Source organism: Ochlerotatus camptorhynchus, unplaced genomic scaffold (assembly GCF_037179485.1).
Source record: "Ochlerotatus camptorhynchus isolate MF236.1 unplaced genomic scaffold, CSIRO-AGI_Acam_v1.1 ptg000328l, whole genome shotgun sequence".
NCBI lineage: Eukaryota > Metazoa > Arthropoda > Insecta > Diptera > Culicidae > Ochlerotatus > Ochlerotatus camptorhynchus.
Window position 1 is genome coordinate 4,018,874 of NW_027040816.1, and position 27,402 is coordinate 4,046,275.

A 27,402-nucleotide genomic window follows, 5' to 3' on the forward strand; every position below is an offset into this window, starting at 1 on the left:
TATTGTTCAGATATTATTAAAGTGTGCCCGGTTAGGGACGATAATTAAATCTAACCTTAATCTCCCCACAAAATCTTACCCTTGCTAACCTTGAGTTAAAAGTTACATGGGTCCCCCCAGGGCTCATGTTCATGCCCCCTTCTTTATAATTTTTATGTAAAAGACATTGATGGTTGTCTTGATGAAAATTGCTCGCTAAGGCAGCTTGCAGATGACGGCGTTGTGTCCGTTATAGGGCCAAGTGCACCGGACCTGCAAGGACCATTGCAAGATACTTTAGACAATTTGTCTACTTGGGCTATGAAGCTGGGTATCGAATTCTCTCCGGAGAAAACTGAGTTGGTTGTTTTTTTCTAGGAAGCATCATCCTGCACAGTTACAGCTTCAACTAAAGGGTAGAACAATCGCTCAAAGTATATCTTTCAATTATTTAAGTGTCTGGTTCGATTCTAAAAGCACGTGGGGGAAAACATATTGCGTATCTGAAACAAAAATACCAGCAAAGGATTAATTTTCTTCGTACAATTACCGGAACTTGGTGGGGAGCACACCCGGAAGATCTGATCAGGTTGTACCGAACAACCATCCTTTCGGTTTTAGAGTACGGCAGCTTTTGCTTCCAATCCGCAGCAAAAACACACATCCTTAAGCTGCAACGGATTCAATACCGTGGCCTTCGTATTGCGCTAGGCTGTATGCACTCGAATCATACGATGAGCCTCGAAGTACTCGCGGGTGTTCTCCCACTGACAGATCGTTTCGCTGAGCTGTCTTTCCGGTTTCTCATCCGTTGTGAAGTATTGAATCCTTTGGTAATAGAACACTTTGAGAAGCTGCTCGACCGAAATCCTCAAACAAGATTGATGAGTTTGTACTATGAGTACATGACGCTGGAGGTTGGTCCTTCTTCATTAATCTCCAATCGTGATTGCTTTCAAGTCTTCTATAGTTCCTCTGCAAATTTTGATCTGACCATGATGCAAGAAATCCATGGAATACCAGATCACCATCGGTCGATGGTTGTTCCCTCAATTTTTGCAATCAAGTACCACCATGTAAGTAACCATAAAAGATTTTTCACAGATGGGTCAACCATAAATGCTTCCACTGGATTTGGTGTATTTAATCAATTTCATAGCGCCTCCTATAAACTGCAGAAACCATGCTCCGTATACGTTGCGGAACTCGCAGCTATATTTTACGCAGTAGAGCGAATTGCCTCACTACCTTCTGACCATTATTTCATTTTTACGGATAGTCTTAGCTCATTGGAGGCTATTCGTTCAATGAGGCCGATGAAGCACTCCTCGTATTTCCTGCCTGAAATACGAACTAAACTGAGTGCTTTATCTAACTGCTCCTATACTATCACCTTAGCTTGGGTCCCATCTCATTGCTCAATTCCGGGTAATGAGAAAGCGGACTCGTTGGCTAAGGTGGGCGCTATGGAAGGCGATATTTTTGAGCGACAAATCGCCTTCAACGAATTTTTCTCCATTGCTCGTCAGCAAGTCCTCATCAGTTGGCAACAAAAATGGAATGATGGTGAATTGGGAAGATGGTTACATTCTATTCTCCCACAGGTGTCGTAAAAACCATGGTTCAAAGGGTTGGACATGAGCCGCGACTTTATACGCGTTATATCAAGGCTTATGTCCAATCACTGCTCGTTCGACTCGCACTTCTATCGAATGGGGCTCTCAGGCAGCAATTTATGTGCGTGTGGCAGTGGTTATCACGATATCGAGCATGTTGTTTAGTCATGTACCTTACACCGTGTTGCCACATCTGAGTTATCTACATCCCTCAGGGCCCGAAGAAAACAACCCGCGATACCCGTTAGAGATGTCTTGGCGAGCCGAGACCTCGACTATTTGAATTTAATTTATGTTTTTTTTTAAAACGGATAGATTTGAGGATTTAGTAGTTAGTGTCATCTTGTGTTCCCTCAAGTTGTTAGCTGCCCATCGGTGTACCCCCATGTTTGTCTTTTTCATCAGAGTGTCGCCTAGTTCGAAATCAAGAGCACATTGCTCTCCAAACCTTGTGTTCACAATCCCTACCCTGCCATCCATTTGTTACAATTTGTTACCCCTAACCTCGAGATAGCCGTAATCGGCCCCCGCTTTACTAACGTTAGTTTTAAGTAATTTTGTTATCTAAACAATGAATATCGGCTCCGCAAAGCTACAGCAAATAAGCCTGGAAAAATAAACGAATTATTAAAAAAAAAACCTTGAGTCAACCTGCGAGTAATCCGTAAGTTATTCTTGTTAAGCTACGATCAATGAAATATCGGCTCCTAAAGCTAGCGCGATTGAGTCTTCAAAATAAATGAATGGACCACTTTGTCAAGCAGTTTTGGCGTGACTTTCTACCAGCGATTTCGCAAAATTGCTCAAATTGCTATTTTTTTTATGAAGAAAAAATCTCAAAATATTGTTTTATTTCGAAGTTCGAGTGGTAATGAGCGTCATTTTAAGTTCATTCGAGCGAAGTGGTTAATTGATCATATCATTCTAGCAGTTTAAAATGACGTTTCCTACCACTTGACTTTTCCATGGAACAATAATTGGATTTTTCAAGAGAATAGAGTCTTATTGAGGTTAAAGTGTAGTACCTCTATGGTAGTACACAGTTTGAAGCAAAGTGAAACTTGAAACAAGTGAACAATCATGACATTTCCCTAGCGAAAAAGGTTGTGAACAAATGGTTGTGGAACATTTGTCAATTTGCTCTTTTCGCAGTTCACAGTTGAATCAAGCAGTTTACACCTCTGGTGAAGTGAACATCTAACAGATACGCTCTTTCTCGGAATGTCAACTTTTCGCTTAGCAGCTGCATGCGTGAAAAAAAAACAAGGGGGGGAGGTGGCTGTCAAATACGTACAATCGTCGCCTACCTCGCATAACTGGTTCCAAACGTAAACAAGCGATAAGAAACCTACACTGAAACAAATCGACATGTACCGTTTACTGGATCCATCTTATAACACAGCAATGTCAGCAGATTTATTCATTCTACGTGATGATTGATAGATTCCATTGTATTATCACTTTAAAACTATGACTGCGATATGGAATGATTTCTATCGTAATTTCACATACTTTGTACTTGATAATACTTTGCTTCGAACGTGGTTAGCGATAGGTAAAAAGTATATGAATATTGTCTGATATATTTCATGGTGAAAAATTGTTGATATGTCATGTTGATATATGTGGGAACAGACATCTAGAAACTAATGGAAAATCATATAAGTTTGCATTATGAGAAAATACAGTACAATATACCTGTTTTCATGATGAATATTGCTCACTAAAAGATATATCTTATAAGATAATCATGTATATTTTATTGAATTGCTTTTAACGATTTTTGAAGTTTGTTGATATGTCGCGTGTAAACAGATATGTAGAAACTATTGGACTGTCATTTAACTTTGCAGTATAGGAAAACATGTATATCTCATATCTCATTGGAATAGCTTCCTTTGATTTTTGAGGTTTAAAGATTGTAAACAGATTTATCCCAATCATTATATAGTCATATAGATTTGCCTTTTAAGAAATCCAACAGCAAACATTTGTTTTGGCATGTTTTTCTGGGATGAATATCGCTCAAAATAAAATACATCTTACATGATTGCTCTTCATAAATTATTGAAACAATTTTCAACGATGTTATCGTACACTCATTAAAATGATTAGTTGATATTGTAAATATTGCTAACAACAATGATACTGTATTGAATAATCTTTGTTTGTTATTGTTTCATAAGATAAGGGGTTCCGGAAAAGAATGTATTGAGATTGAAAAAAAAATTATTCTACTGCAATATTTACTTTGCTGCGATTCTAATTGTAAGCCTTCTACACGGCTAATTCAGATTCCAGCCCTAGTACTCGAACTTCATGAACCAGTTACATCAACTTATATAATTTAGTCGTTGATTTATTGCACACAGGCGCATTAAGAAAGATTTGAACAAACGACACCACCGAAACGGAACATAAATTTGTCAGTGCTATTTGTCTTCACTCTAGCAAAACGAGCATAAAGTTGCACTACATTCCATGTCGGGAGAGCTGTTCTTATTTCATGCTAATTGAACGAGCTCAACCTTGAAGTCAGCCGTGTCCCAGTGGAATCGAGCGCAGAAACCGAAAGCATCACACCTCAACAGTTCTTGATCGAATCCCAAATCAGCTACAATAAAAAAAAGACACAACTGTGAAAGCTCCCACTGCCTGATGTTTATTTTTCGATTTATTTTTAGAAATCGATTAAATATATGTGTCAAAAGAAGAAGTAAATTTCATGTGATTTTCACATAAACTTTACTTCGATTGATTTATGACACATATATTATATTGTGGTGAAACGTAAAGCTTATGCTTATGGGTTTCAAATCCATTTCAGTTAATTATTATAATTTAACTGATTTTCATTTATCATATGACGATCATATAAAAGTTACCAAATTATCAGCATTGTAAATGTATCAGATATTCATATAGAATTTACCTGACACATTTTCAATCATATCATTTTCAATGGATTATCTTATAGCGCAAATTTATTAGATTCCCACATAACAAGAATATGTCAAATTGGTTCAGTGTACAGGGGTTGTTTACGTTTGGAACCAGCAGGAAAAAAAAAAATAAATGTTAAGCGAAAAAGATGCGATCCACAATATTCGATTTTCACTGAATTGTATCTGTTTCAAAGGGCTGGTCATTCCGCATAGTGTGCGAAAAACACAGTTGGGCACACCTGGGTATTCGCATGGACACAGTTTGGCACCCATCATTAGAAATTTTCATAATCTTTGAATTTACTGGCAACACTGTACCATAGAAGTAACTCTAAGACCAGAAGGTCCCGAAGAAACGTGTTCAACTTTTTGGCTCAGCTCTGGTACTCTCTGCGGTCCCAAGCTAATCGATGCACCCCTCGAAACATAGGAAAATCCACGAACCCTTCATTTTATCTGTCAAACTTTCATAGCGATTGAAAACAAACATAGTGTAGTACTAGAATTTAGACTAAAATGGGGTACGTTAATTGATTTGCAAGCCAAGTAGTGAGCCAATTTTAAATCGTTAGTTTCCACCGGTTGGACGTACGGTAGTCGTGCTAGCACCGGTTGGAAACTAAAGATTTTGAATTGGCTCACTACTTGACTAGCCTATTGGTCCCAAGCAAATCGATTAACGTACTTCTTTCTAGTCGAAATTATAGTACTACACTATGTTTGTTTTGATTCGCTATGAAAGTTTGGCAGATGGAATGAGGGGTTCGTGGATATTCCTATGTTTCGAGAGGTGCATCGATTTGCTTGGGACCGAAGAGAGTACCAGAGCTGAGACAAAAAGTTGAGCACGGTTTTTCGGGAACTTCTGGTCTTAGAGTTACTTCTATGGTGCTAGTCCGACCACCATCTCGCTACCCGAGCAAAGTTATAGATCAAATTGAAATCAGAATTTGCTGTTATGATGTAACTTATTTTGAATACTCCATTTGATCTCATTTTGGTTGACTTAACGGTTAACACAGCAAAAATGAGAGCAACATTTTACACTGTTGAATCAAACGGAAAACTAATTCTGCTTTCAATGAAATCAATTTGATTACTGATTTTGCATTCATAATGTTTGACTGAATACGGGCCTGTCGTAAATGGTTAGCATCCATGCTTCTCACGCTGAAAGATTTGAGCTCAAATGTCACCTCGGGCTAGTCACGAATGACCTAAAATGACCTAAATTTTAAACAAGAAATTAACAGAAGAACTTCAAGTTAAGTTGCTTTGATTTAAAAAGTCTTGACTGCATAATGAAAGCACAATATGATATCAGACTTCTGTCGCGACAATTGAAATCAAAATGAGTTTTCATTATGATAGGAACTGCAAACTTTAATATCGATTTGCTTTCATTTTGTTAACCGACTTTGCTCGGGTAAAGTCACCGGTAGACTAATCAGTGGTACCGCCATCTTTCCGGCAAGGTCAGCCTTGTATCTTCCGCCATTGCCGGAATTGTACCGGATTCTCAGCGAGCGGTGGATCCGCCATCTTGCCGACAAGATCGGCCTTTCATCGTCCGTAATCGACAGAATCATTCCGGAACCACAACGAGCGCTCGCTGGACTGCAGTCGTTGTAGTCGTCATTGTCGTCAAAAATATCTGCCAGAAACTCGACCACACCACACAATCCACACCATAGTGCATCGTTAATTTGGAGAAATACAGTGTTTAAAATTGATCCGCTCTGTGTTTCAGTTCATTTGAAAGCTTGAGTGACTTTGAGACTGTCTCGTGCCAGGGGGGCTATCGACCCGCATAAACAATAACCATAAGATGCGCCTAACCACCAATTCGATATATCATCCCAATTTTATGTGGTATGGTCGCACCATCTAAGATATCGTCAGTATATGGTACACGTTTATTAGGGGACCCATCAACTCATGGCTCGGGGATCAACTGCTTTACTTCCCTTACGAAGAAGACGTGATCAGAGATTTTATACCTCAGAACATCTCGACCATTTTTCACCGTTTCTGGAATCATGTTTTGCTCACCCATGAGAAGTTTTGTAAGTGTGTGTGTTTTTTTTTTCACTTTCACTTATTTAATGAGAATTGCTTGCTACTCATTTTCATCTTGCAAAATATTTTAACGAAGGTGAATTATTTTTTGAATTATGTAATGAGTTATCAATCCAGAAGATCGCGGTAGGCCGCGCTGCAATGTTGACGTGTTTTGTTTATACAGCTGTAGTGTTTTCCAGTTAATTTTAATCACTTTATGAACTTTTCAAACGCTTTCGAAGATTTCAAAAGTGTGTTTAGAGTTCGGCAAAAATTGTAGTCGAGGTTAACCGATTCTGAAAAATTAACTTTACAAGTGGCCTGTTGTGTTGGTTGAGGAGAAGGCGTTATTTCTCGAAAGGAATCTTCCGGAACCGATTCGCCGGCGAAATGGATTCCTCTAGAGTGCGTGAAAATCCGTGAATTATATTGAGTGATATGGAGTGTCGAAAAATAGTAACATTGCAGTGACTTTTCGTTTTCTATAAAGGACTTAGGATTTATCTTGTCGGCCAGGTGGCAGTATTCTCTTCTTCTTCTTCTTCTTCTTCTTCTTCTTTCCTTTATTTAACGTCGGTCTCTGTTCCGCAATCTAGTGCCAATCACCGACGGACATCGATTGCCATCCATTGACGGCAATCGAATGTGCAGGAAGGCAGCTTCCACACCTGCGTAGGATATCGCACCCATTCACAACACACATGGGCCGGGACCAACGGCTTTACTTCCCTTCCGAAGGAAGACGTGACCAGAGATTTTTATGCCTCAGAAAAATCCCACCGACCTCGGCTGGGATTGAACCCAGACCCATTGGGGTGTTAGAAAGCAGTCACGCTTGCCACAACACCACCGGCGCCGGCGGCAGTATTCTCAGCTTGTCGCTTGCTTGAGGTTTTATAAAACTGCTGTTGGAACATTTTGTGCCAACCGGCTCAAGACTTTCTGATATCCATCCATTTTATACAGGGGAAATGAATCTAATGTTGGCCTATGGATATAAGATTGGGCCCATCGCTAAAAATCTGCTATTTATCAATTTTATCTAAATGTTTAAGTTGATCCACGCTGTGTTTCAGCTCATTTGAAAGCTTGAGTGCCTTTTAGTCCGCGTAGCCCCTCCAGTTTGCCCAGTAGTGCGCCGACACTGAGGCTCAGTTTAAGGAGTCTCGTGCTGCTGAGTTGTTGTCGGGCATAATATTAGTTTCAAATTTCTTAATTATTTAACTATTTTTACTATTTGTGCTGTACATCTAAAAATTAATAGATAAATTATCCGTCGAATGACATATTGCATGACATATTTCCCATTAATGGTTTTGAGAAATATGCGTTGGAAAACTTCCCCATTTTCGTTACATGCTTCATTTCATAATGAGACATTCCTCGCCGATAGCTTGAAGTAGCCGGACGTAGTTTGTTCGTGTCTCCGTTGCGGGTATTGGTTTCGTAGCCGGTGGAGTTTTTTTTTCCCACCACAGTGGTTTTTTATATCGCGCGTTATTCCTACCGTGGACGAAGTTCAGTGCCCAAGGCAACCGCAGTCAGCAGAGGAAGTAGCCACCTTTAGCGACGCTATAGGTGGACTATCATCTCACCGTCATCATCTCATCACCACTCCAAAGCAGCAAGCAACAACAACAAAGCAGCAAACGGCACCGGCCGGTGTTAAGTATACCTACTATACAATAGTCTTCTCTAGCCCATTGCCGCGCTTTTGTTATTCAATTTTGCGCGTGGCTTTGCCCTCTCCCCTGATAGGGTTGTGAGGGCTATAGTGGTGCAACTTCTTGCAACTAATAAAAAGTTTTTTTTTGTTTTGTTTTTTTTTTTTTGATAATTTCTTTATTGTTTTTTTTTTTTGGTTGTTCATACACTGGGCAACAAAATATTAACAACTAGTAGTTAAGTAGATTAATTGGTGAAGGTTTTTTTTATATATTTTTTTTCCTTTTTAAGCGGTTGTGCACCGCTTTTGCGCTACACTTATGGCGTCTTCGGATGTCTACGTTGCGCGAACCAGGTACTACCAGCCGTCTTCGAAAGGACCATGGGTTGTCTTTTTTCGGCCCAAAAATAAACCTTTGAAAACTCTCGACATTTCGAGAGATTTGCTGCGTAAGTATCCGGGAATCTTGGTACACAAAGAAAGATTCAACAAACTGCGTGTAGAAGCACCGACTTATGATGTGGCAAATAAAATTGCTGATCACGAGTTGTTTAGTGTTGAGTACAACATCTACATCCCTTCTCGAGATGTGGAGATAGAAGGCGTGGTCTCCGACGCGAGTCTGACTGTCGAGGACTTGAAACATGCCTCGGGAACTTTTAAAAACTCGAAAATCGGTGAGCAGGTACAGATACTGGATGTTAGGCAACTGCATTCAGTATCTTTGCAAGATGGCAAGAAAGTTTATCAGCATTCAGACTCGTTTCGGGTGACTTTCGCTGGTTCAGTTCTCCCAAACTTTGTTAAAGTTGATGGTGCTTTTTTTCCGGTGCGGTTGTTTGTACAGAGGGTATATAATTGTACCAACTGCAAAAGGCTGGGACACTCGGCCAGCCATTGCGGCAACAAAACTCGTTGTGGCAAATGTGGTGAAAACCACAAAGAGGATTCTTGCCACAAAGAAACAGTAAAATGCGCATATTGTGGCGAGAATCCTCACCCCTTGCAGGAGTGCCCGATGTACAAACAGCACTCCGATAAAGTGCAGCGTTCAATCTCTGGACGCTCCAAGCAGTCATATGCACAAATGGTGAAGGCTGCATCAGCCGTCCAAGATGAAAACCAATTTTCGATTTTGTCAGCTGAAGAATCGGACTCTGACTCATCCGATGAGGGTGACTCTACGGTGGTACACGCACCTTTGAAAACAAATGGATCCTCAAAACGAAAATGCTCCTCCCCGAAAGTGCGCCGTAAGAAAACTAAAGTCACTCCCAGAGGATTGCAAAATTCCCAGGGTAATGGGGATGAAAAAATTAAATCGAAGGCTCCCACTGCTCCACTTCCTGGCTGCAGTAAGGATTTTCCGCCATTACCCAACAAAGATAAGAAAAACAAAAAAGCTGCTCCTCAAACTTCTCAAAAGAAATCCAAGTCCGAACGAGGTTTGCTAGCTTTTTCGGACATTGTGGAATTCATATTAAATATGTTCAACATACAAGACCCTCTAAGAAGCTTAGTTTCTGCCTTGCTTCCAACGTTAGAATCATATCTTAAGCAATTGACTGTTTCATGGCCCCTCCTTGCATCAATCATATCTTTCGATGGATAATTCGTCGAACGAGGTTGAAGATATGATCACTGTGCTACAGTGGAACTGCCGTAGTCTAGTGCCTAAGCTAGACTCGTTCAAATTTTTACTTCACAATTCTGATTGTGATATATTTGCTCTCTGTGAAACATGGCTTTCTTCCGATAAAGAACTCAACTTCCACGATTTTAACATTATTCGCCTGGATAGAGACGATTCTTATGGAGGAGTACTTTTAGGGATCAAAAAGTGCTACCCTTTCTACAAAATTTCCCTTCCTGCTCTATCAGGCGTCGAAATCGTCGCTTGCCAAATGTGAAGAACAAAAATCTTTGCATAGCTTCAGTTTATGTTCCACCAAGAACCTCCATTAGCCGTAGTCAACTCTGGAATCTTGTCTCGATTCTTCCATCTCCAGTATTAATTCTGGGTGATATGAACTCCCATGGTACTGGGTGGGGCGATCTATATGACGACAATAGAGCGGCTATTTTTTACGATTTATGCGACGATTTCAACTTGACTATTTTAAACACTGGTGAAGCGACACGTATAGCAAAACCTCCGGCTCGAGAAAGCCGACTCGACCTATCTTTGTGTTCTAGATCGCTATCATTGGATTATCTGTGGAAGGTTATCAATGATCCCCATGGTAGCGATCATTTGCCAATCATCATTTCAATTAAGTGTGCCCCTCACTCTGTAGAACCATCTCGAGTTCCATTTGATCTTACAAGGAACATAGATTGGCATAAATATGCAACGGCGGTGACAATCGGTGCCGAGTCAATAGATACGCTTCCACCATTGGAAGAATATCGATTCCTCGCCGATTTGATATACAAAAGCTCACTGGAAGCACAAAAAAGAAAAGTTCCAAGTGCACCCTTTAAAAGGAGACCAGCCACACCTGGTTGGGACGAAGAATGCACAAAATTGTATGTAGAAAAATCTGATGCTTTCAAAGCTTTTCGTAGACACAAAACCTCCACTTACTTCGAGGAATATTCAAAGCTTGAGACAAAACTGAAACAATTAATCAAAGCAAAAAAACGCGGTTATTGGCGCAATTTCGTCGAGGGACTCTCACGAGAAACCTCAATGAACACCTTGTGGAGGGTGGCTCGCAACATGCGTAACCGCTCATCTTTCAATGAGAGTGAAGAATACTCCAACCGATGGATATTCGATTTCGCTAAAAAGGTCTGTCCGGACTCAGTTCCAGCACAAAATATTCTTCGAGAAGCGTCTCCTAGCGGCGGCTCTCTGGATAGACCATTCTCAATGCTGGATTTCTCTATGGCTCTTCTTTCATCGAACAACTCCTCACCGGGAAGCGATATGATTAAATTCAATCTTCTGAAGAATCTCCCAGATATCGCTAAAAGACGCTTGCTACACGGGAAAAAAAGAGTTCCCATATTCGTGAACCACAGCCGTGAACCATAGTTCACGGTGTATATTTGAGACAATTTTGTTCTGGATAGCTGGCCGTGATTTTTAGTTCACGGTCCGTTCCCGTTTTCGGGAACGGATTTTTTTCCGAGTAGATTTATTCAATTCCTTGCTAGAAAACAACATTGTACCGCCTGAATGGAGACAGGTCAAAGTAATAGCCATTCTAAAACCTGGCAAACCAGCGTCTGACCATAACTCATACCGTCCGATTGCGATGCTTTCGTGCATTAGGAAATTGTTGGAGAAAATGATCCTTCGGAGACTCGATCAGTGGGTCGAAACAAATAACTTGCTATCAAATACACAGTTTGGGTTCCGCAAGAGCAAAGGAACAAACGATTGTCTAGCGCTGCTTTCCACAGATATTCAACTGGCCTTTGCGCACAAGGAGCAATTGGCTTCAGTATTCTTGGACATTAAGGGGGCTTTTGATTCAGTTTCCATTGAAATTCTGTCAGACAATCTGCACAGATGTGGACTTTCCGGAATTTTAAATAATTTCTTGTACAATTTGTTGTCAGAAAAGCAAATGAACTTTTCCCTTGGACAACTGACAACTTCCAGAATTAGCTACATGGGCCTGCCCCAAGGCTCATGTCTCAGCCCTCTTCTTTATAACTTTTATGTCAAAGATATCGACAACTGTTTGGCAGAACAATGCACGCTAAGACAACTTGCAGATGACGGTGTGGTTTCCGTAAGAGGTCCACATGCCGTGGACTTGCAAGGACCATTGCAAAATTCCTTAGATAACTTGTCTTCTTGGGCTATGAATCTAGGGATCGAATTCTCGCCGCAGAAAACTGAACTGGTAGTGTTTACTCGAAAGCGGTACCCAGCCCAAATGCAGCTTAATCTTTTGGGCAGAAACATTACTCAATCATTGTCTTTCAAGTACCTTGGGGTCTGGTTTGATCCAAAGTGCACTTGGAATGCCCATATTACGTATTTGAAGCAAAAATGTCAGCAGAGGATCAACTTTCTCCGTTCAATTTGCGGCACATGGTGGGGTGCTCATCCGGGAGACCTCATAACGCTTTATAAAACAACTATTCTCTCTGTTCTAGAGTACGGCTCTTTCTGCTTTCTCTCGGCAAGAAAATGTCACCTAATAAAATTGGAACGAATTCAATATCGTTGTCTGCGTATTGCTCTCGGCTGTATGCACTCAACGCATAACATGAGTCTCAAGGTTCTGGCAGGAGTAACACCCCTCCAGAACCGTTTCTGGGAGCTCTCTCTCAGAATACTAATCAAATGCGGAGTGACAAACACACTTATAATTGCTAATTTTGAAGAAATTCTTGGGCTGAACACACAATCTCGATTTATGAGAATCTACCACCACTACATATCATCAGATATGTGTCTTCCTTGTTACACTCCAGACCGTGCTCACTTCACCAATCGCAGTTCCTCAATTGAATATGATCTGACCATGAAACAAGCAACTCATGGGATTCCCGATCAACTTCGACCTATTATTATTCCGCGTATTTTTACTGAAAAGTACCAACAAGTCAATTGCATGAAAAGATATTTTACAGACGGGTCCCGTCTCAATGGATCCACTGGCTTCGGTGTCTTCAATGAAAACTCTATCGCCTTCTGCAAACTTCAGGAACCTTGTTCCGTTTTTGTTGCTGAGCTGGCAGCAATCAACTTCGCATTGGGGATGATTTCCAACATGCCCGCAGACCATTACTTCATCTTCTCGGATAGTCTCAGTTCGATTGAGGCTATTCGGTCGATGAAACAAGGTAGGCACTCATCTTATTTCCTTTCAAAGGTAAGGGAGCAGATGAGTGTACTGGTCGAAAGATCATATATGATTACCTTTGTATGGGTCCCCTCACATTGCTCAATCCCAGGCAATGAGAAGGCGGACTCTCTCGCAAAGGTGGGCGCGCAGGAAGGCGAATTTTATGACAGGCAAATTTCACACGATGAATTTTACCATTTAGTGCGTCAGAGTACCCTTTCAAGTTGGCAAACCGATTGGGACAATGGAAATCTTGGACGGTGGTTACATTCAATTATTCCTAATGTTTCTTCGAGAGCGTGGTTTAAAGGCTTGGGCTTAAGTCGTGACTTTATTCGCGTGATGAGTAGACTTATGTCCAACCACTACTCGCTAGATGCGCATCTCAATAGAATAAACCTCGTGGACAGCAACATATGTCGGTGTGGAAACGGTTACGACGACATCGATCACGCAGTTTGGCAATGTACGGATAATTACGCCGCCAGAGAGCGACTTTTGAATACCCTTGAGGCCCAAGGAAGACAACCCTATGTTCCTATCAGAGACGTGTTGGGAACTCGCGATATCTGCTATATGCAGTCGGTTTATGTATTTCTTCAAATGTCTAGTATAAGAATTTAATTCGTTTGTCTTTTGTATCTCTTTATTAGTTTTTGTTTGTCTTGTCCCCCGTCTCGATGAGCCTCATCGTCGCCCACTGGTCACCATAGCCGGTCGAACTCCAGACGAATCTAGAACCACACTACCGTTCACACTGGCGACAACGCTCTGATGAGGCAACGATACCCTACTCCCAAGCTCCTCCCCTTTTCCTATCCTTCGACAATGTACCCCTCTAACCTCGAGTAAGCCGCGAGTATCCGGCCCAACTCCTACTAGACATAGAATTAAGTGAATTTTGTTACAAACAAAGAACAATGAATTATCGGCTCCGTAAAGCTAACGCGATTGAGCCTTACAAATAAACGAACTAGATAAAAAAAAAATCATAATGAGACCCCCCAGTATAGTAAAGAAAGACTTAATTCTGCGTTAAAATTGGAACACTAGTGCCATAGCTGGCACATTTACCCTATGTGAATAATTTACATTCTGTATTTTGCTAGCACCAACGCGTTTCCCTAAAATTTGGAGTTCCATCAATTCGATAACGAGTCTGCATCTGCCGACAGGGTCATAAATCTAGCGTGGTAATCAATGTTATTGATGATAGAACTGCAATACCTCTCTTCCAAAATGTGCCATTTGTGGAGGTGACAAATGTTGAATAGTCCACGAAAAGTCTCACATTTTATCACCCCATTTCCACATGAAATATATATTCCCAACTTGAGAGCTTGATGATGTCCACTTAGAAAGCAAGTTCACTTCCAGCTACGCTGTATATCATTGTATGATAGCTATCTCCAGGCCGCCGGTCTAGCGTCTAACTTATTTAGTAACAAGTACAATTTCGAATACGCCGTCGTCATCGTCGGCATTGTAATTTCGGCATCGCTGAAGGACCCTCTGCCAGACAAAAAAAAAGACCAAGACCAACAGAAAATGATGAGATATTTAATTAGAGTGAATTAATTTTGAAGAAGCAGATGGACGAAGCTCGGAACGTAAGCCTATAGGCTATGTTACTTCCGTCCGCGTATTTCCCGCCTGTCGTCGAATGGGACATCAAATTTTACGACCATTTTATGGCAGTGTTGGTGGGGCTCTTGCAAGTTGTAAGTGGTCGTTCGTTGCCAGCCAGTCGTGCAGCCAGCACGCGACTGTTCCGGTCGTAAAGAAGGCATACTAATGCCCGGTTTACACTTGTCTTGATTCTCACAATAATGGTTATCAGCACGATTTAAGCTGATTTTTGAAGCTGATTAATATTGGCCAATCATGATCCAGCGCTAGTGTAAACCGGCCATAACTAAAACATAGCGAATGCCGGCGACCGCAGACGCACTCTGTGCACCCTGTGTACATTTGGGCCAAGTAAAAGTCAATCTTCTTGGTGAAAACGAAATTTGCTCCCCTCACCATGTTGTCCCACTAATGATCTGTTGTTACCAACGACCAAGACTCCTTGAGGGAGGGGGCGAAAAGTTTTGCCACCACTCGCAATAGAAACTAAATCGAGCGTTGAATTGGGCAATTCAATTGCGGCTGTCTTCTGGTAGAACTTTAATGGTCGTCTATCGATGCAACAGCGTTGATTAAATGGGACAACCTCGTGCTCCGAAAGTGACTAATTGCCTCAATCAAAACAGAATCTTCATTAAACCAATCAATCAACTACAGTGGACCTTCATCAACGTGATCCACTGGCCGCCGTCTGGTCCCTCCTCGTGGACAAGTGGCAAACATAGCATCAACTTGGAATCAATTGCTCCCTTTCTCGGGAGCATCCGTCGTAATAAATTTCCATTCAGGGTTTTTTAATTTCATTCACCATCTATCCCGGGGTGAAGCATTTCCTCATATTCCTACTTACGTCGACTGCTCAACAGCATCGCTCCCATCCATTGCTCACTGGCTTTAATTCTATTCTCTTCTAGACAAAGAAGCGATGTGGGACTAGCGATGGGAGTGGGTGGGAGGAGAAAAATTGCCGACATTTTCAAACGAGAGTGATTTAATCAATTTCGTCTTCCATCCCACACACTCGTGCCGCCCGCGCTCATCATGTTGCATTGTTGCGATGGTGTTGCGCTCTCAAGTATCCTTCCTTTTCCCCGGGTTAATTAAATAATAGCATTACACTTTATAGAAGTAAACGGGGTCATCTGATGGGGCTCGTTGAAAGGAAGAGAGCCAATTACCTGTGCCGAGCGATTGGGGTGCATACAGGAAGGTTAGATATGCGCTACTTTGTTGGGGCTGTTAGGCATTCCTAATGGCATTGATTGAATTTGGCCAAACTACATTAATCGTTTGGTAATGTATGATTATTTATAAACAGCAGACATGGCAGAATACGTCCAGTATCCGGTGACCATGGCTATTTCCGTGCCAATTTCCATGCCAACTTGTGAATCGGTAGGTCATGACTCTCTTCTATTGGAACGAAAGTTTGTACACATGTTGGTTCGAGGGGTCCAAGGTGTAAGTCACTCAGCACATTGTGGCGAAATCAGATTCGGCACAGCTTGGGCACAGCCATCGGCATCTTCGGCAAACCTTCGGCACAATCTCATAGGCATTGGATTGTTGTGAATAAAGTTTTGGGGCCTCCCTTAGCTCAGTCGGTAAAGGCGCAGCTACAAAGCAAGATCATGCTGGAGGTGGCTGGGTTCAATTCCCGGTCCGGTATAGGAATTTTTCGGGTTGGAAAATTTCTCGACTTCCCTGGGCATAGAAGTATGATTGGACTTGCCACACAATTATACCCATGCAAAAATGGTACAGGCATTGAAAGCTCTGAATTAATAACTGTAGAAGTGCATCTAGAACACTAAGTTAAGAGCACGCAATAAGCTAATATGCGATATGCAATAAGTTTGAAATGCGAAGAAGAAGAAGAAGAAGAATAAAATTTTGGAGGACTAATAATTATTAATTAATAAACTTTGTTATCTGGAAGGCTTATTCAGCTTTTAATCAGCTCAAATTGCTTGTTGGATTGCGCATCAGGTTTTCGATATTGTCTTCGATCTTCGATCTGAATTTAAAGTATTTGTTGGGTCACCCTATCAGAATAGGCGCTTTATGACGGAAGCAATAAACGAGGGAATTGGCAACCGGGCAGAGAGAGTGAGAATAAGACAGAGAGTTGAGGAGACGAGTCAGTCGGTAAAGGTAGCGCGTGTAAAAAGGTGGAAATATATATATTGGATTATCTACAAATCAGTGTCTTAATATTCGATCCTTAAGTCAGAAGCCTACATTGGCGACGCAGGATAAAAACAACGTTATATTAAATGAAAGTCAAAACGCGGATTCGAAATAAAATTGTGCATTTTTGTTTTGAATTTTACTGCAGGTAACTACGTATATGGTGGCGTCGATTGAGGTTAAAACTGCAGTGAATCAGTGGGGCCCCGTCTCCGTTTTTTTGCTAACGGCTTCAGGTAAGAAGTATTGAAGATAAGAGAAAGGTGCAGGTTTGCAACAACTGCTCCGTTATCTACCGGGAGTCGAACAAGTACTGCAAGTTTCTGTGGATCCTCCTTTCTATGATGTGGCGATTAAATGGCTCGATGGGTATTTCGAACCTTTCCGTCGCAAGACATATGAGCGCCATTTGTTCCACCAAATCGTACAAGGTAAAGACGAACGTTTTGCCGATTTCGTAATGCGTCTGCGTAAACAAATCGCTAGATGTAACTACCAGCCATCGGTAGTCGATGAGCTGATCGCAGATCGTATAGCTCAAGGGTGTTTTTCGGAGGACTTGCGTATTAAGCTTCTCCAAAGGGATCGTACTATGGAAGAAATTGTGGCATTGGGAACTAGCATGGCTGAATCCTCCGATCAGTCAAGGAAGTTTCATAACCATCCAAAACCTGAATACCATGATATTAATGCTATTTTGGATCGAAACCAGATCAACCAACGGCAAAATGTTGGATTCAAACCGCGATTTCCAAAACAAGTTGGACGTGACCTGTCGTCGAATAATCGGTTTATATGCTACAGTTGCGGACGACGTGGGCATGTACAAGGTAGTAGTGACTGTCCTGCGAACCAGACTAAGTGTGCAAAATGTGGGAAGCTGGGTCATTGGGCAAAGCGTTGTTATTCTCGTGGTTATGCTTAAAAACGTCATCAAGATCCTCCATCGTTTGGACCAAAGCCAAAGCGAATTCGTGCTGTCACTGAAGAAACCGAAAAGGAACAAGGAAAAGATTATATTTTCTACGCGATGGGTCGAAATATGTTCACCTTCAAGGTCGGGTGAACATTGATTCGGGGGCGGATGCTAATATTTTCACCAAAACAGTTTAGGAACAGATGAAAGAGGTGGGTGTAGATGCGCTGGACATGTTTAAGGACATTGATCGCAACCTCATTGCTTACGCATCTACTGCTCCAATGAAGATATGCGGCATGTTCAGTACCAGAATCGAAGCTGGTTCTAACAAGACGAATGCTAAATTCTATGTCGTGGAAGATGGTCAACAATGCCTTTTGGGTGATCATACGACCAAGCAGTGCTCAAGATTGGGTTTAATATAAACTCAATCCAAACGAAGCGACCGAACCCTTTCCCCAAAATGCGTGGAGTAGTAATGGAAATTCCGATTGATGAAAAGGTGCAACCGATGCAGCAGCCCTACCGGCGTCCCCCAATTGCGATGGAGGAGAAAATTGAGGAAAAACTCCGTTCATTGTTAGAGCAGGACATTATTGAGCAAGTGAACGGGCCATCTCCGTGGATTTCACCGATGGTTCCAGTAACAAAGGATTCGGGAGAAATTCGCCTCTGTATAGACATGCGTCAAGCAAATCAGGCAGTTCTCCGTGAAGCCCATCCTTTACCACTCGTTGACGAACTTCTAGGATCAGTGAATGGAGCAGTTCGATTTTCGAAAATCGATATTAAGGATGCGTATCACAAGGTCGAGATCTCCAAGCGATCGAGACCAATAACCTTTATAACTAAATATGGGCTATGCAGGTAGATTTTTTGATCAATTGTTATTTGATTAAATAAAGCCTTGTTGACATAGTTTTCATATTGTTATTTCTAAAAAATAGATATAAGCGTTTTATGTTCGGGATAAGTTGTGCACCTGAGCTGTTCCAGAAAGTTATGGAATCACTTTTAGCTGGCCTGCAAGGTGTGATTGTGTATCTGGACGATGTGGTTGTTCACGGTAGATCAAGGGAAGAGCACGACAAAAGGCTGTGCGCGACTCTACAAAGATTATCTGAATACGATGTTCTTCTCAACGAAAAAAGTGCGTATAAAGGGTGATACGGTCAAAATTTGGTCAAGGGAAAACGCGTGTAAATCGGTGAAATCGTTTATTTAAAAAATCAAATTAAATTTCTTTTTCAAGTTCAATTAGTATAAAATTCAGGAAAAATATTCAGTTAGGCTTCCGCTTTTCCAAATCCGAATTGCCGGGCCTTACGCTTGACCCCTGCCATCAGATTTTGTACAGCCACCTTGTCCACCTTCTTCGCCGCAGAAAGCCAGTTTGCCTTGAACTGCTGCTCGCCCTTAGCAGTTTTTTTGGTCTTCTTTAGGTTCCGCTTGACAATAGCCCAGTATTTCTCAATTGGGCGGAGCTCTGGCGTGTTGGGAGGGTTCTTGTCCTTGGGAACCACCTGCACGTTGTTGGCGGCGTACCACTCCATGGCCTTTTTACCGTAATGGCAAGATGACAAATCCGGCCAAAACAGTACGGAACAACCGTGTTTCTTCAGGAAAGGCAGCAGACGTTTATTCAAACACTCTTTCACGTAAATTTCTTGGTTGACAGTCCCAGAAGCTATGAAAATGCTGCTTTTCAAGCCACAGGTACAGATGGCTTGCCAAACCAGATATTTCTTTGCGAACTTTGACAGTTTCATGTGCTTGAAAACATCTGCTACCTTTCCCCTTCCTTTTGCCGTATAAAACTCCTGTCCCGGAAGCTGCTTGTAGTCGGCTTTGACGTACGTTTCGTCGTCCATTACCACGCAGTCAAACTTCGTCAGCATCGTCGTGTATAGCCTCCGGGATCGCACTTTGGCCGTCGTATTTTGTTTATCATCGCGATTTGGAGTCACTACCTTCTTGTAAGTCGATAGTCCGGCTCGTTTTTTGGCTCGATGCACGGTTGTAGACGATACACCCAGCTTATTTGCGGCATCTCGGAGAGAGAGGTTAGGGTTTCGCTTGAAACTACCGGCAACTCTCTTTGTCGTCTCAGCGGCTTCCGGTTTTCGATTTCCCTCCGATCCAGGCTTCCTGGCTGTCGACAAACGTTCCCCAAACACTTTAATTACATTTGTAACGGTTGATTTGGCAACTTTTAGCGATTTTGCCAACTTTGCGTGCGAGTAGCTCGGATTTTCGCGATGCGTGAGCAAAATTTTGATACGCTGCTCTTCTTGCTTGGACGGCATTTTGACAACTGAAGAGTGAATTCCAAAATCAAAATAGGAGCAACATTCTACACACACACACCTTCAAAATGAGGGGTGTTCAGGTTTTTTAAATGCAAAATTGAAAGAAATACGTCATATTATACGATATTGACCAAATTTTGACCGTATCACCCTTTATGATGTCGATACTTTGGAATTTTTAGGACACGAGCTCTCCGTCAATGGGGTGCGTCCCACCGAAAACAGGATCGCAGCCATTCAAAAATTTCGAGAATCACAGAATGTGGGGCTGGCTTGTTACGTTGGTCGTTTCGTACCAGATCTGGCATCCCGAACAGCCTGCTTAAGGGAGCTACTTCGTGCTGATGTACACACTTAATCTAGCTCGGTAAAATCTCCAACAGCCGATTACCTCGGCATTTGCCTTTGCTGATATCTCTGCAAAATATCTGTTTGTTAGCTGATATCTCAGCAAAATGTTATTTGTTAGCTGAGTCTCGGCAATTGTTTTACTGAATCTCAGCAAAATAAATTGCAGAATCACTCGGCTGTTGGATTCTCGGCGAAAAAAAATAAGTGTGTACCGTTTAAATGGACAACGAAGGAAAGCTCAGCGTTCAAAAAAGAGATCGGCAAGATCGAGTACTTAGGATTTTTCAACCCCAAAGATCTCACCAAACTTATGACAGACGCTAGCCCTACAAGACTAGGAGCAGTTTTACTGCAGCAGGATGAGTACAGTTCGGTCTTTGCTCGCTCTGTCGAGTTGTTCTAAAGTTTCTAGTTTGTTCCAAACATTCACAGTTTAATCGCGTCGTCAGTAGTGTCGGTCGCTTCGTGTGATGGGAAGACAGCGCTCCCGGAGCAGGCTCCGAGAGAAAGCGGAGAAGAAGAACAGCGGTGAGGGTAGCTTGAGTGTACCTATTTCGAATAGGAAAAGAAAAATCAAGGCCAGTATGATGGTGCGAGTGGACGGGCCGATGCCACCGCGACGAACGTCAGCGTCATTGGTGATTTCGGCGACGCCATCGACAACGAAACTGCTGCCAGCCCGAGTGCAGCAAAAATGAAGCTTCCTCCACTGGTGGTGAAGCAAGTCCCACTCAACACGCTGATTGGCGATCTCTCATCGCTGGGCGTTGCAGCTGAGTTTAAGCTCGGTAGGATCGGCACCAAGGTGATGCTGCGAACAAAAGCGGAGTACGAAGTGGCCGTGAAATATCTGAAGGATTCCAAGGCAGAATTTGGGGCCTACCAAACTTCGACCCCAAGATGGTCGAAGCTGAAATCAACCGGTACAAGCTAGCCCCAATCGCTGTCTTCCGAATGACAAGGAGAGACGAAAACGTGAAGACGTACCCGGATTGTCTTTTCCTGGTGCACTTCCAGAAAAGGACGGTGACGCTCAATGCGCTATAAGCCATCCGATCGATCTACTCCATCATCGTACGGTGGGAGCCATACCGTGGCGGCCATCGTGACGTAACTCAGTGTCATAGGTGCCTCAATTTTGGACACGGTACCCGCAACTGCAACATCCAGCCACGCTGCAGCAACTGCGCTCAAGAACACGCCACTTCCAACTGCCCTGCGGATGGAGCCGTGGCGATAAAATTCGCTAACTGTGGTGGTGCACATCAAGGTTCCGACAGACAGTGCTCCAAACGCGAGGACTTCAAACGCATCCGAAAGCAGGCGTCAAGCACCAATCAACCAGGACGCAAGAAGGACAAAACCCCAGCATTCAGGACGGAGGATTTTCCGCCTCTTCGTGCTCCCCAGCAAAGGCAAGCGAATTCGCGGGTGCAACCCGCCCCCCTCAAGAGGCTTCCGGTGATTCTGCTGGCCAAAACTCTCCATCCCCCCTGGATTCTGGAGACAACCAACAGCGCAAAACAACAACCCCGATCTGTTCTCAGCGGATGAACTGATGGAAATTTTCGTCAACATGTCCGGTGCTCTTCGTAAGTGCCGCAATAAGCCCGAACAGATCCAAGTGCTCGGTAAGTTCATCATCCAGTATGGCGTCTAAACCGCTAACTATCGTCACCTGGAATGCTTGCTCTGTAAGAGCATAAGAGATTGAGCTTGCCGACTTCCTCCGCAAGCATAGCATCGACGTGGGCCTTCTAACCGAGACCCATCTAAAGTCCGGCGACAGCTTCTGGTTGCCTGACCACAACATTATTCGGCTTGATCGCACCAGCTTCAGGGGGGGGGGGTGTTGCGGTCGTCGTCGAGAAAGGAATAAAATACCACACTCTGTCCCATATCCGCACCTCTATCATCGAGGCCCTTGGTGTGGAGGTAGAGTCGTCGACTGGATACGTCCAGTTCATCGCCGTCTACTGCTCTCGACAGTGTGCCGCCAGCAGTGGACTAGCGGCTAAATTCAAGAAGGACCTGTCCACCATCACCCGTAACGGTTCCCGCTTCGTAATAGGAAGAGGTATAAACGTTCGCCATGAGGCCTGGCGGAACTACCAGCAAAACCAGAACGGTCGTCTGCTGTTCGACCACTCACAGCATGGGCTGTACTCCGTTTGGTTTTCGGATGAGCCAACATTTATCTCACCGCGGCGGGCAACCCATCGACGCTAGACCTGTACCTGACAAATATTGGCTTGTCCAAGCCGGTAGCCTTGAACGAACTCAGCTCCGACCACCAACCGGTGGTGGCTGAACTGGGCTGCAACGTGGCTCCTGCTTCAAGCCTGCGCAAGGACTACCATCGCGTAAACTGGGACCAGTTTGGAAGCGTGGTAGACAGGCACATCATCGACAACCCGCCGTTTGACAACGTGGAGGACATCGACCGAACGTTGGAAGGACTCCACCAAGCCATAACCGTGGCTGACGAGGCGTGCGTCCGACGAGTTCCTGTGAGGGGTAAGTTCATTGCCATTGGTTCCCACACCCATCTTTTGATTCGCCTGAGAAATGTTCGTAGACGCCAGTTTCACAGGACTGGAGATCTAGCGAGGAAACGTGAAATGGCCGATCTGAACAAGGAGATTGCTTCCAGAATGGTCTCACTCCGGAACGAAAGTTTCGGGCGGCTTGTCCAGAATCTGGACGACCGCTCCAGACCATTCTGGAAAGTTGCCAAGGTCTTAAAGACGCACCCGAAATCCATTCCACCACTCAAAGATGAAAATGATGACGATCGGCTCATAATCACCCCTCAGGAGAAAGCAAATGCGATTGGTGAGCATATTGCCAAATCGAACTTGCTTGGCTCCAACATCCAAAGTCCGCTCGAAGTTCAGGTTGAGCAATGCGTACTCAACCTTGATTCCTCCCCTTGTGGCATCCCTCTGGAGGATAGAATCACAGTGGAACAGATTTGCTCAGCGCTGAAATGCACCAAAAACATGAAGGCCCCCGGGTTTGACGGAATATTCAACCTAGTGTTGAAAAATCTCAGCATGAAGTTTCACTCTCTGCTGGCTGCTGTCTTCAATAGATGCTTGGAACTGCACTACTTTCCAAGTATCTGGAAGACAGCGAAAATCATACCTATCCGCAAACCCGGGAAGGACCCAACGCTAGCTTCAAGCTACAGACCAATCAGCCTACTTTCAGCGCTGAGCAAATTGTTCGAGAAACTTATTCTCCATCGTTTGCCCAAGTTTGTCGAGGAGCAAAACATTCTCCTACCGGAACAGTTCGGGTTCAGGAAGGGGCACTCCACAAATCATCAGCTAGTACAGGTGATGAATAACATCCGAAGTAACAAGGCTGTATCCAAGTCCATAGCCTTGTTAGACGTTGAGAAAGCGTTTGACAATGTCTACAACAATGGGCTTGTATACAAGCTTTGTAACTTCAACTTTCCTTTGCATCTTGTTCAAATCACCCGTAACTACCTTCAGCAAAGGTCGTTTAAGGTATCGTTGAATGGCTGCTTTTCAAACACGTTCTCCATCCCAGCAGGAGTTCCGCAAGGAAGTCTGTTGGCCCCTTTGCTTTACAGCATCTACACTTCCGACATTCCTCCCCTCGGAGATGGTTGCGTGTTCTTCCTGTTCGCAGATGTTACCGCAATAACCGTCAATGGTAGGATGCCTCGCGAAATAACAAACAAGCTCCAACGATGTCTTGATGCCTTTGCTGATTATGCCACCACGTGGAAAATCAAAATCAATGCTTCCAAAACACAATCATGTTCCTCCATCGGCAATCACCCAAACTAAAACCGGCTCCCTCTTGTACTAATCATGGATGGCGTAAGGGTTGAGTCACAGACAAACAGACGTAACTCTTTGAAAAACTTGTTCTTGAAAACATAGTATCTCAAAACATATAACCTCAGTAGCGACATCTATCTGGCTTCTCGCGGAAAACAAGCTTGCTCGCTAACTCGTAAACAATATTGCATATTCTATAGAATATATAGAAACGTCAAAGTGATCCGATGCCAGCGCTGCGGCGAGTAGTTCGCGGAACTGATAATATTCAAATCAACCGTTAAATGCATGAACGAAGATACACAATGAAGAGTTACGTCTGTTTGTCTGTGGTTGAGTGGTTCACCGAAGTAACCTATCTCGGGATGTTGTTCGATGAAAAGCTCCTATTCCGCTCACATGTGGAGAAAACAGTAATCAAGTGTTCCGCCTTGGTTAGGTGTCTGTATCCGCTGATCTGCCGCAGATCCCGCCTCTCAAGGGTGAACAAACTGGCCGTCTACAAACAAATCATAGCACCTGCGATCCTCTACGCAGCTCCGGTGTGGGAATCATGTGCACAGACTCACAGGAACAAAATTCAGGTAGCTCAGAATAGAGTGCTGAGGATGGTTCTTGATCGTCCTTTCGACACTAGAATAACAAATTTACATGAAGAGGCAGGCATTGCCAAAATAGATTCCAAAATTAACGAAATTAAGACTAAATTTGCACAAAAATGTAATTTATCAGAACATGCTTTGATAAGCAATTTGTATATTGTAGATTAGGTGTATATAGTAGTTGTAGTTGTAAATAGTAGTTATAAGTAGTGGGGGCGACCCCGGCGTAGTGGTTAACATCCATACCTCTGACGCCAAAGTCACGAGTTCAAATCTCACCCCCGGAGAAGTCACGAATGACCCAAGAGTGTTAAAGTGACTTTAATAAAAAAAAAAAAAAAAAGTTATAAGTAGTCTCCTTTTTTCAATTCAATTCAAACCAAAACCACCAAGGTGGTCATACTTTAAAAACAGGCCTGATAGGACTAGGAACTGTAAATAATAATTAAAATCTCAAATGTACTAAAGTTGAAAAGACGCATCTGTGTCACTTGAAAATTCATACATGTAAACCACACAAACACAAGTAATAAAGATCATTTAACCCGCATCGTGCTCTCTTGCCGTGCGGATCTATTTGCTTTTTGCTGAAGGAAGTGTTACTACTACCTAAAGCTACAACAAATTTAAACAGCACTTTTCAGTGCTCTAACCTGTAAAATTTTTCTACCTTGTTCAACTCTTATTCCTCTTCGATCCTTGTTTGGACCCTACCCGAGGTAATCCTTCTTGGATATCGATTTGGAAAATTCCTCTTCGATCCTTCAGATTCTTATAGTAATCTGCTTGGAAGTCGATTTGGATAAAAATTTACTGCCGCCATGGCGTCTAAACGCAAAAGAAAGGGGCAAACTCTTGACCCCCCTTCTGATGAAATTAATTTGAGTAATCAATTTGATTTGCTCACGGATGATGAGAATGATCCATCATCCAAGAAAAATTCTAGTAAACTTTCCCGGCTTAATGCCAAGAAGGAAAAGATTCCCCCTATTGTGATAACCACTTCCGATTTCCATGCTCTTCGCATGGAACTTTTGAACTTCGTGAAAGTTAAGTTTTCTCTACACGGATTCAAATGTCTTCTCAAGTATCTTACTGAGAAGAAGCACAAATTTTTTACTTACGACACCAAAACTGAACGTGTGTTCAAGGTTGTCATGAAAGGACTGCCCAGTGGTGAATCCCTGGATCAGATCAAAGATGAACTGGCAAAATTACTTGGAGTTGTGCCACTCCAAGTAATCAAAATGAAAATGAAATCCCGTCCTGGCGATTCGCGCAACGGGATTTCTAATGATTTTTATTTAGTTCACTTCAAGTCTAGTGAACTAAGCAACCTTAAGGCCTTAGAAAAAGCTAGCCTTATGCTCCATGTCCTAGTGAAGTGGGAACACTTCAGGAAGACTGGAGGAAATTTCCAAAACCTCACCCAGTGCCGTAAGTGCCAGGGATGGGGTCACGGAACTAAAAATTGCTACATGCCAGCTAAATGCATGAATTGTGGTGATTCCTCTCACGCAAAGGACGACTGTCCTGTGAAGGAAGATCCTAAGAAATTTAAATGTTCAAATTGTGGTGAAAACCACAAATCCAATTTTTGGGAATGTAAGACTCGCAAAGCGATCCTACAATCTCGTTCTAACCGTCAGGTAGGAAACGCTTCACGTTTCCGATCAGGTACAAATTCCTTTGCTGTTAACAACGGTCAGCGAGGAACAAATTCTACATTCGTACCCGTAGGTACAAATATCTCCCCTGCTTCAAATGTTTCATCTGTACCTACTCCCCTCGCTGCTAACAATGTTCAGCGAGTTAATGGAGCTACCTATGCTGCTATTGCAGCGGGTAGAAATCAAAATACTAACCAACGTTCTAACGGAAATTTTGACAATTTTGACTTAGGAAGCATTACTGCCCCCAAAATGGAATTTTTACAGAATTCATTAATTGACATGATTTCTGATATGCTTAAATCTAACTCCATGTTTGATGCTATTCAAACTGGAGTAAAATTTGCAAATAATATTGTCATGACTTTAAAATTCAGTAATGGATTTTAAAGCATTAATATTGTAAGTTGGAATGCTCGATCTCTTAAAGATAATGAAGACGAGCTATTTAACTTTTTGAGTGTTCATAACGTGCATATTGCCGTTATAACTGAAACGTTCCTTAAACCTGCCCATAAGGTTAAGAAGGACGCAAATTACTTGATTTATAGAAATGATCGTCTTGATGGACCCTGTGGTGGCGTTGCCATCATTGTTCATAGACGAATCAAACATAAAATTTTTTCTTCATTTGAAACCAAAGTTTTTGAAACTTTGGGGGTTTCTGTTGAAACAAAATTTGGACAACTTACCTTTATAGCTGCCTATTTGCCATTCCAATGCGTAGGCCAGCAAAAGAATTTTCTCAAGGGTGACCTCCAGAAACTTACCCGTCATAGGTCTAAATTCTTCATTATTGGTGATTTTAATGCAAAACACCGCTCATGGAATAATGC

General features: G+C 42.7%; 2 protein-coding genes across 3 annotated transcripts in view; one reads left to right on the forward strand and one right to left on the reverse strand.

Annotated features, from left to right (window-relative positions):
* LOC135708141 (BOS complex subunit NOMO1) overlaps nucleotides 1-10,241 on the forward strand; it is a 546,399-nt gene extending 536,158 nt beyond the window's left edge. Inside the window, exon 4 of the mRNA XM_065230118.1 lies at nucleotides 10,224-10,241. The gene's annotated coding sequence lies outside the window, so the exon portion shown is untranslated. The remainder of the gene's footprint in view (nucleotides 1-10,223) is intronic.
* Nucleotides 1-27,402, reverse strand: part of LOC135708143 (uncharacterized) — a 508,021-nt gene that overhangs the window by 1,185 nt on the left and 479,434 nt on the right. The window lies entirely within an intron of this gene.